The sequence below is a fragment of the Dryas octopetala genome, chromosome 2 (genome assembly GCF_963921425.1).
Source record: "Dryas octopetala chromosome 2, drDryOcto1.1, whole genome shotgun sequence".
NCBI classification, from domain to species: domain Eukaryota; kingdom Viridiplantae; phylum Streptophyta; class Magnoliopsida; order Rosales; family Rosaceae; genus Dryas; species Dryas octopetala.
In genome coordinates, this window is record NC_141367.1 from 7,615,090 (window position 1) to 7,623,205 (window position 8,116).

The 8,116-nt window shown below is 43.5% G+C and overlaps 1 long non-coding RNA gene across 1 annotated transcript; it reads left to right on the top strand.

Annotated features, from left to right (window-relative positions):
* The first annotated feature begins 2,975 nt into the window (after positions 1-2,975).
* On the top strand, positions 2,976-5,244 carry LOC147292850 (uncharacterized). The gene is made up of 3 exons (XR_015120900.1): positions 2,976-3,348; positions 4,045-4,101; positions 5,064-5,244. It is a non-coding gene; the product is annotated as an uncharacterized LOC147292850 (long non-coding RNA).
* Positions 5,245-8,116: the final 2,872 nt, after the last annotated feature.

Genomic DNA, 8,116 nt, shown 5'->3' on the forward strand with positions numbered 1-8,116 from the left:
ATTGCCTAACCATCGACCATTAACCTCAACCTCAATCATTCACATCCTAATTAATATCCTCAATGCATGGACACCATCATTTCCGTCCTCACGATTCAAGCCTAGACTTTACTAAGACCTAGCAAGAAAATGCACACAAGCAACCAAACAACCATCTATCAAATTTCACACACTTCGTTCCTTGGAATTTCTCCAGCTTAATAACTACTTTCAAAAATCTTGTCTTTCAAAATCATTTTTTAAATCCCCTCAACCGTAAATCAAACTCTGAACTGAATTTACCCCTGGAAGCTGATATCTCGAAACACTTATTCTTAGAACTCACATCATTCTCGTATCGGTACTGTAGACAATGTCCTGGCCACAATTCCGCCATCGGGCAGGCCCATATCCTCGTCATAATCTCGTACATAGAGGTCATTCTGTAAGAGCAGAACTATATCCTGGCCACTATCTCGTATGGAGGGATCTCTCCGCACAAGCAGGCTCGTATCCTGGCCACAATCTCGTACGGAGGGGTCGCTCCATACGAGCAAGCTCGTATCCTGGCCACAATCTCGTACGGAGGGGTCTCTCCGCACAAGCAGGCTGGTATCCTGGCCACAATCTCGTACGGAGGGGTCGCTCCATACGAGCAGGCTCGTATCCTGGCCACAATCTCGTACGGAGGGGTCTCTCCGCACAAGCAGGCTCGTATCCTGGCCACAATCTCGTACGGAGGGGTCTCTCCGCACAAGCAGGCTCGTATCCTGGCCACAATCTCGTACGGAGGGGTCGCTCCATATGAGCAGGCTCGTATCCTGGCCACAATCTCGTACGGAGGGGTCTCTCCGCACAAGCAGGCTCGTATCCTGGCCACAATCTCGTACGGAGGGGTCGCTCCATACGAGCAGGCTCGTATCCTGGCCACAATCTCGTACGGAGGGGTCTCTCCGCACAAGCAGGCTCGTATCCTGGCCACAATCTCGTACGGAGGGGTCGCTCCATACGAGCAGGCTCGTATCCTGGCCACAATCTCGTACGGAGGGGTCTCTCCGCACAAGCAGGCTCGTATCCTGGCCACAATCTCGTACGGAGGGGTCGCTCCATACGAGCAGGCTCGTATCCTGGCCACAATCTCGTACGGAGGGGTCTCTCCGCACAAGCAGGCTCGTATCCTGGCCACAATCTCGTACGGAGGGGTCGCTCCATACGAGCAGGCTCGTCCAATCAGTACTCGCATTTCCAACTCACAACATTTCACCCACAGTTATTCCGAACTATGCCGAATCCCTCCGTTATTGATCCCCACTCATAAACTATCACTTGTCTGTCACTCGAACATACTAACATTTCCTCAATAATTAATTTGATCATTTTGTATATAATAACTGTCTAGTCATCAATCATAAATCTTAACTATAACAATCTTGCTTTAATTTGGTGACTCTCCTCTAAGAAACTCTATAATTCCCAAATAATTCATTCATCTCAAATCATCGTCAATTCATTCTTCCAATTCAAATCCTACACCTAATCTTCTCTAGCGTAAAGCAGCAAATCTATAAAACAGACAATTAAACCACGTAAAAGACCAAAATGCCCTTCACGGTGCCATTGCTCGGATACCAAATCCGGCAGCATAACGGCGTCGGGAATGAGATTTCCCGAGCCTATGTACCTGTTAAGACCAGACAACCAACAATATACAATAGATTCTTCAACTAGCTATTAAACAACCGTAACGATCGGCCAACCACCATACACGGTGGCTGCCCGGCCATAAGCAGCACACAAAATAACCCCAAATAGTCACCGAATCTAAAATTAAGCTACTAGGACCCTAGGGAAGTGGAAAATACGAAGAAAACCATCCAACCCGCCGCCACCCGTCGGTGGCAGCGGCGGCACAATCTAAAATCAATAATTTCCTAGAGTTTTCAATTCCAAATAACAATTTTAGGTTATTAGGGTTGAGAATTGTCTAAAAACCATCCATTATCAATTTCCAAAATCGAAATCAAAGAGAACCCGAAATGGGTTTAAACCCCTAAAATCCAACTTCACAAATTTCACAAAATTAACAATCAACACCTTAGGGGAAAGAATACTCGTACCTAGAGAGTCATTTTTGACAACTGGACCGACGGCCAACAGTCGCCGGAAACGCCAGAATCGACGGCGGAAGTCGCCGGCCTTCCCGGCCTTCACAGCGTCGATTCGTCTTCGAGAGGCGTCGGATGGACGATCGGAGCACACCACTATGCTAGACTCGACGAGGGGAAGCTTTCTGGGCTGGTGCTAGGCCGCGAAGACGCCGGAAACGGCGAGTCAACGCCGGAACTCCAATCGGCGAAGTCTGGGTTCTCGGGTTCTGAGGTGTTTCTGGACTGCGCCGACACCAGGGGGAGGAAGAGGGAGGGACGGCGACAAGATCTGGGCCAGTCCCGTCGCCACCCACTGCCGGACGCGCCGCCACGCGCCGGTGGCAGGCGCGGCAAGGTGAGAGGGCCAGAGAGAGAACAGACGCGAGGAAGAGAGAGAATGTCCGAGAGAGTCCCAGAGAGAAAACTGAGGTTTGGGTTTTAAAACCCCTTTTGCAAAAATTACAAGTTTGCCCTTTACTTCAAATGCCCGTAACTTTCAAACCATAGCTCTGATCGACGCGTGCTACGTGTCTACGAAATCGTGGACTCGAGATCTATCAAACGGACCCAAGGTCAAAGAGGAAAGTCTCTTAGTTTTAAAAGTCAACTTTGGGTCGGGTCGTTACATTCGAGCCCATAATTTCATAGACATGTAGCACGCGTCGATCCGAGTTACAGTTTGAGAGATATGGGCGTTTGAAGCGAGGGGCAATTTTGTAAAATTGACAAATTGGGTTTAAAAAATTCAAAATCAGATTTTTGAAGTGGTTTCTCCATCTTTCTAGAACATTCTCACTCTCTCTCTCTCCCTCCCTATATTTCTCTCTCCCCACACCCCCTTTCTCCGGATGTCTCCTCACCCTTGCACACCGGCACCACCCAGCCACCCCCACTTACCATCGGCGGCCACCCTGCCGACCTCTGGCTCCGGCGAGCTTTCCCCCCAGGCGCCGACCACCCCCCAGCCTACTCTCTCTTCTCAATCTCTCTTTCCCCTTTTTATCTGCGCGCGACCAGCTCTGCCCAGCCTGGCCCATTTCTGGCCACTACCCGACCGGCCCAGGCCATCGGCGAGCTTCCTTCGCCGACGCCGACCTCGCAGACCCTTCCTCCTCGCCGGCCAATCTCCTCGCACGTAGAAACCAGCCAGCAAACGCCCAGCCCCGCCGCACCTTCCTCTCTGGATTTCGACCAATTCTGACCCTCAATCTCCAAATTTCAGGTGAGCTTTCTTTCTCTCATTATGGGCTTCCATTTCCCTATATGTTTGTGGTTTAAAATCTTGTAATTAGAAATTTGATTTTTTTTGGAAATTTGAATTCATTTCGGGTTCCCTTTGGGTTTTCAAATTAGGGGGTTGTTCTTGATGTTTTTTTTGACAAATTTCATCCCTAGGAACCCCAATCGATGTTTAGAAATGAAAAGTATGAGTAGATTTTAGGAAATAGGGTATTTTAGCTAAATTTGGCCTTGGAGCCGCCACTTTGGGCGGCAATCGCAGTGGTCTCAAACACCCACTGTCCTGTCTTGAATGTAGGATTATTTAGAGCCATTGTTGAGTTGGTTTCTAAGTTGGTTATTGATTTGGAGCAGGTGGAAGTCTTATGGATTTGAGGAAAACCTCAATTTGGATTGTATTCAGATATTGTTCTGTATCGAATCGATTCACAGACGAGTCCTGGTCGAGGTATGGCGCACATAAAGTTTAATTGGATATATTTGGTGGATTAAATGTTTGGGTGTAGTTGGATTTTGAGCCGGGAAGGAATTAGAAGAGATTTGGGTAATCAGACCTTAAGAAAAGTAATAAATCATCTTTGAAAAATAGAAGGGTTGAGCGCAACGTTTAGGCTTCACATGTACACTGTAATCGTCGTTGAGCCGAGCCTAATTTCATATTTCATTCCTTTAACTGTAGGCGACAACCCTGAAATCCGAGACGACGCAGCAGAGGATGGAAGCTAGGGCTATCTCTGTGAGTGGACCTTGAATTTTAATAATTTATGTTTTTATGTGGTTTCAATTTCTTTGGCTTAACTTGAATTCATTTTGAGTTTAAAATTTTAAATGTCTATCAAATAATCATTTATATTAACTAAATACACTTATCTTGGATTTCATAAATTTCACGATCAAGAAATATTTTAGCGTGCTTTCATATATAAATTTATATTAAAAGTACGTACTATGATTTGGAATGGCGTATTTAATTTCAACTTGGTTATGGAAAGATCATTTATATTTCGTATTCTTCGTCTCAATGTTTATTTATATTTGTTATGGGATATTACAATTTAAGGAAATGTATTTTGATGAGTTTGGTTTTGTTAAGAAGAGTTTTGGAAGAAAAATGAAAGGATTTGAGATTTGGATTATGTGTTTATGAGTTATTGATTTTCAAAGCACCCACTTCAGTACCCTTCCAGGTTATCAGATTAGACAGGTCTTTGGGACCCATTGCGGCACACACATAGGCTTTGGGCCGTGTGTCGTGATGCTTGACCCTTTGGGGGTTGGCTCTGCGTGCACATACGACAGACTTTTAGGCTCTGCATGCGTATGATAGATTCTCGGCTCTGCGCATGTATGACAGATTCTCCGGGTAACTGGCTTGGTGTGTTGTATATGTATTATACGGTTTTATGGTGATAATTTATTTTAAAATTATAAAACTATTCAGAACTTTAAATATTTGAATTCTATTTGATAAATAGTTTAATTTCTATTTGGTTATGAAAACAAATTTTCAGCGAGTTTCTGAAAGTGTTTTAAAACTGGGGGATTTCAGAGAGTGACGTGAGGTCTTAGTGCTAAATGTGGTTTTGAAGGATTTTCTGAAACAAGAAGTTTACTTTTATTTTTTTGTTTTTATTAAACTGTCCACTCACTGAGTTTGTCTCACGGTTTGTTTTGTTTTGTCTTAAATTGTCCCCTCAGGTAGTAGCTTTGGTGGAGGTCGAGCCAATAACGTCGAGGCATTCGCGTCCATCTCCCTAGTCGGACCCTGTAGGCGACATTTTATTCTTGTAAAAATTTCCTTGTAATAGAATAGGAGCTCTGATAACCATTCTACAAATTTTAAGCTGGATTTCTGTGAAATTGCTGGGTCTGAGACCCTATTTTGGTTGTGGTAGAGGTGGTTGCTGTTTAGAAGTGATTTTTAACAGGTTTGAAATCACTGGGTTAGTCCATTTTCAGGGGAGGTTCTGCCAAATTTTCGGTAGGATTTTCCTTGAATTTGGATCCCGCAGGATCCTTCCGAATTTCAGGGTGGAATCCGGAGGCGGTCCTGACAAAATCGCGGCGCCGGACCACCTGGGTTCTCTTCCCCAGGCCACGGCGAGTCTCCCAGTGTTTACCCCATGCTCCGATGACCTCAAACGGCGGCGGATCGAAGATGGTTGTCCGATCGTCTTCTCCGGCCAGTTTCGGCCATTTCCGGCGAGAATTGGCCGTCGACCCAGGTATCGTTTTGGCTTCTCTCGACGTCTCCTTCGTGTCTGTGTACTTAGTTTGAGCCATTTGTGATTCGATTTCGATTCCCCTATTTTGCAGCCACGGCCACTGTAGCTCCGCCTTGTGTGGCGGCGATTTGGGTGGTCTTCTTCGTCGGTATGCCTCTTTGGGACCTCCAGAAACCATAATTCAAGGTTCGTTGTTGTTTTTGAACTGTTTTGGGTGTTGTTCTAGGCCGGGCAGCCACCGTGTAGGGTGGCGGCCGCCCGTTTCAGTCGTTCAGTGGCGTAATTGTGAATTGTGTGTATGTTTATTTGGTTGTCTGGTCTTAACAGGTATACGGGCTCGGGAAATCACATTCCCGATGCCGTTATGCTGCCGGATTTGAGATCCGAGCAAAGGAGCCAAGAAGGGCATTTTTATCATTTTACGTGGCTAAACATTGAGTGAAACTTATCTGGTTATATTGTTGAGTACCGTAGATGAATTGTCTGTTTTGTGTGTTTGTTGTTTTATGTTAGAGAATGTTAAGTATAGGATTTAGATCATGAGAAGGAATTGATGAGGACTTGAGGCTAAGAAGTTAGTTGGGAATTTATAGAGTTGCCCTGGGATTAAGTACTGATTAGATGAGAAATGTCTATTTTCGAAGATTATGGAATGATGATAATTGCTGAATTAGAGAAGAAATATTTGTTGTCGAGGTATATGAGTGAGGATTAAGTAATTATTATACAGTAGACTGTGAATGGATCTTTGGTGTTCGAAATGTTTTGCACATCTTATAATTCAACTCTTTTCTTGATTTTTTTGAGTATGGACAGTTTCTGGAAATGGTTTTTGGTATTATTTTGGAGAAGTTTTATTAATGAATTTATGTCCTTTAGAAAATGATTTTGGTCAAGCAGCTTTCACAATTTGAGAATGATTTTATTTAAGCGGATTTATGGAAAGAATTAAATTTCAGTTTTTATCTGGAGGATAGTCTTGAGATGTGGTTGATTGAGATATACAGAAGCGGTTTCAAACCGCCATATTAGTACCCCCTTCAGCAGGTATATATTGCTCTGCACTCGCCTAGAGATGACTCGGCGGTGTACGACCAGCACTCGCTCTGCACTTGCCTAGTTGGCAGTGTACGACCAGCACTCGCTCTGCACTTGCCTAGTTGGCAGTGTACGACCAGCATGACATTTGCTCTGCACTTGCCTAGTCGGCGGTGTATGACCAGCATCACAGCAGGTATAAATTTGCTCTGCACTTGCCTAGAGATGACTCGGCGGTGTATGACCAGCAGTTCCCTGGGTACTAGTGTGGCGTGAGTTTTCAATTGTGGAGTATTTTGATAAATGGATTTGCATCAGTAAATATTTTAAATGACATTTTCAGTAAGACCTTGTGTTTTAAATCAGTTCAGATTTGATACTTCTTCGTTTGAACAGTTTCATTGCTTTTTCAGTATATCGGGGTTTATTTGAGTTGAAAGTTTTTAGCCTAAATTATTTATATACAGTTGATAATATTGATTTCAGCTTGAGGACTGTGTTACTTTCAGAGTTGATTTACGGTTTGAGGGGATTTAAAAATGGATTTGAAGGAAGAGATTTTGAAAATAGTTTTTAAGCTGGGGGATTCCAAAGAGTGAGATTATGGGGATTCCAAAGAGCGACGTGAGTGAGATTATGGGGATTTCAAAGAGCGACGTGAGTGAGATTAGGGGGATTTCAAAGAGCGACGTGAGTGAAATTAGTTAGTATAACTGTTTGTTGGATTTCTTGTGTGCACTTGTTTGTTAGGACTTGATTTGACAAGGACTTGGTAAGTCTAGGCTTGAATCTTGAGGATGGAATTGATGAATGGATTATGCATTGAGGTTATGAGTTAGGATGTGAATGATTCGAGATTGAGGTTAATAGCTGACGTTTAGGCAATTGATTTGCCAGAATGAGGATTATTATTTATTGATGGGATTTAAGATGTGAATTCGAGGATTTATGATTTATTTTGATGCTTGGATGATTGGTGATGAAATTATTGTGTGATTGAATATATATGGTTATTATTGTGAATTATTATTAAGTATGGAAGTTGAGGATTTTATTGAGGATAAATTATTTCGTTATTTCACTCATACGAGCTCTAGTGAGCTTACCGGGTTATTTGTTTGAATGACCCGGTGTACCATGGATATGGTACAGTGTGGTTGTTGATGTTTTGCAGGTTAAGCAGGCTGAGGAGGCAGTGAGGAGAAGTCGAGGCAGTGGGACCTATTTTAATTTGATTTAACTGATTTTATACAGTGATTTTTACATACATGTTTTTGGGCTCACACTCTGATTTATCAAATGTATTTATTTATTATGTTAAGTGCATGGCTCATTCTTTGAAAAGAGGTTTAAAGGACAAATTTCAGTGTATTTTGGGGCCCTAGGATCGGGGCGTTACATCCTTAAACCCCTGTTAGACCAAAATGAACTTCTCCTGCATCTTTGTACCAAAATGAATGATCCACCAAACCTACACATCATGGTTGA